The following is a 2,698-nucleotide window of genomic DNA, read 5'->3' as shown; positions in this document are numbered from 1 at the left end:
CCTGATGTTTATCGTGGCTAGAAAAGGCCGCGATTTTTAAAGCAAGATTCCAGTATTACCGGTTCCATGCACTGTCTAACATCTCAGCTCGGCTGCTTTCCCCGCGTCAAGATGGGGGGCTGGATCACTGGCCCATGACACATCTGAGACCTCCCGGAAAGCCGACTGCCACGCAGCTAACCCTGCTGTCAGTTAACATTCCAGAAACACTTGGGCAGGCAGGTTTTACAGCTGTCCCCACAGGTCACAATAGGTGATATTCCTAGCGAAGATTTTCCTCCGCATTCCAATCCCAGTACAGCGAGAAGGTCGTTCTCGGGTTGAAAAACACTCCTTGATGTCATAGGGGGACGTGCACGACTTCACATGCTCGGCCCCAGCACCCACACGAGTCCGAGTCTGTGGTGCAATCTCAGCACAGCCCCACTTGGGGAGAAGAGCCACCCTGCCCATGTCAGCAGCACTGGCCCAAGCACCGAGTTCGAGTGATGGGCTGGGGTTATTCCAGGTGGCCGGCCCATTGATCCTACTGCATGCAGAAACTGGGGGCAGGAGTGGGGTCGTGCACGTGGCTCGAGGGAAAAGAAAGGCTCGGTTATCCCCCTTCGCTTTTCCACCTCCCCTTCCATAGACGGGGTGGTCCGGCGGCTGCATCTGGGTTGAGAGGCACACGTCGGGTTTTTGTAGAACTGAATAGAAAGGCAGTAGGAACCCCGAAAACATGAGGAAAGAGACTTGACTTTTTTAAAACCAGAGGTAGTATTGATAAGATAAAGCCCGTCCTGTCAGTAACAAAGCCCCTGGAAATAGAATGTTCCGGAAATCTGGCCATATCCCCAGACTGCCCGGCTGCCTGCGGGAGCACGCTTGGGCTGTTTCTTCTCTTTATTCCGATGGCACAGCCGCTGCTCAGAGCCTGTCCACACTGCCCGGGCAGCAGAAGCACACCTGAGGCCCTTGCAGCCCTGTGGGGTCGGCCAGTTCTCATCCGAGGCAGCTGCCAAAGTGGAGCAGACCCTGGCTCCGCTCCCGACTCTGGGCTCTGAGCTGTCCGCCCCGCCACGTCTGCCTGCCAGACACTGACTTCCCCAAGGTGTCCATCCTGAAAGGGACACGGTGAGAACTCCCCAGGGAAAGGCCGGGCGGTGCTGCCCCCACGCGGTGTTCTGTTCACAGTAAATACCTCGCCATCAGTGTGGGCTGGTCGAGGAGCCCCGTCCGTGCTGTCAGGGTCTCCCACAGCTCTTACAGCCGTTCTGTCCCTTCGATATTTATGAGACACCTGACGCTGTGCCCGCCCCTCTGGCGTGGGGACAGATGGTGTGCAGAAGGCAGTGCAGACACGCCGGCCTCCCATTCCACGCCGTGCTGAGCGCAAGGCCCGGCAGACGTGGAGCCCCAGCCCGGGTGCTGGTCCCTGACTTGTGTGCAGAACGGGCGTCAGGACAGCCACGTGTTCTCCTGGTCGCCCGTGGTGACACTGGCTGTGCACAGCTGTGAGCACCTGGCAGGCGCAGCTGCGGTCTCCCGGCCGAGTGCCCCACGTCTGCCAGCCTGCTGAGTTACTGAGCGGCTGTCCTCGGCCTCCGCCCCTTGGGACGCGCGGCTCTAGGAGGGAGATGCCCCAGGCTCCTTGCCTCTGGAGTTGTGTTTTTAAGGCAGTGACGCGGGAGATGTGCAGGCAGTGATGAGATGTGGTGGGCACGTCCCTGGTGGGCTGTGGGGGCTCGGTACGGGCGCTGGGTCTAGGCTGGGCAGGCTAAGCCTTCCCCGATGCATCTCACTGGAGTCCAGGTCACCACTGCACTGTCACACACTTCAGCCACCAAGGGCGAAAAACTGGCCCCCTAGGGCAGGGCCAAACCACACGTGCAACCCGCTGAGGCCCGCAGCAGCAGGTCTGGGTGGTTGGTCTCAGAGATGGCCACGCTCTTCTCAGGGGGCCTGTCTGTCCAGGCTGTCTGGGGAGGAGGTTGCACGTTGCTACCTTGAAAACCACCGGCCGCGTGGCTTCCCGGGCCCTGCCCGTGGGGGTGGGAGCCCACGGAGCCTGCAGAGCAAGTCACCGCCACGCCGGGTCGTTTTCAAGTGCTTCTCTCACAACATTAAAAGAAATATTTTTTCTGGTTTATTAAGATTAAAAATAAAGTCGTAAGTTTTGATTTAAGATCGAACTGTTTCTGGTTTCTGTTATCCGTTGTTCTGGGTCGTTCAGAGGGGGCGTCCGCGGCACGAACATCTCAGAAAAGGCCGCCCCCACCTGGGGCCCCAATATGCTCCCAGAGCAGACGCGTCACAGCGCCTCCTGTGTCCGAGGTCCAGCAGTCACGTTGTCTTCTGAGGCGCCTAAACCTGCCAGGCGTCCAGCCCACCTGCGGTGACGTCGGCAGCTCACGGGTGCTGTCCGCACCCCTGAGCTCGCCTGCGGGGCCTGCACTGGGCAGTCCGAGGGCATCCCCATTTCACAGAGGGAGACGTGCTCGTCAGCTCCGGCGTCACTGGAGTGCGAATGAGGTCAGCCTAAGCTCACCCTCAGTGGCACGGCGGCTGACCGGCCTGTTGAGCAGCGCAAGTGAGGTCGCAGCGCCCTGCCCAGCGTGGCACCTGTTTCAGGCAAAATGGGAGAGCGCGCTGCCCTGGGGGTGGCGGCACATGGCACCCCGCCCACTGCCTGCAGCCAGGCCGGCCGCCCACGACG

The sequence above is a fragment of the Tupaia chinensis genome, unplaced genomic scaffold, assembly GCF_000334495.1.
Source record: "Tupaia chinensis unplaced genomic scaffold, TupChi_1.0 Scaffold139767_1, whole genome shotgun sequence".
Taxonomy (NCBI): domain Eukaryota; kingdom Metazoa; phylum Chordata; class Mammalia; order Scandentia; family Tupaiidae; genus Tupaia; species Tupaia belangeri.
The sequence above is the reverse complement of the archived record's forward strand: the minus strand, read 5'-3'. Positions refer to the sequence as shown.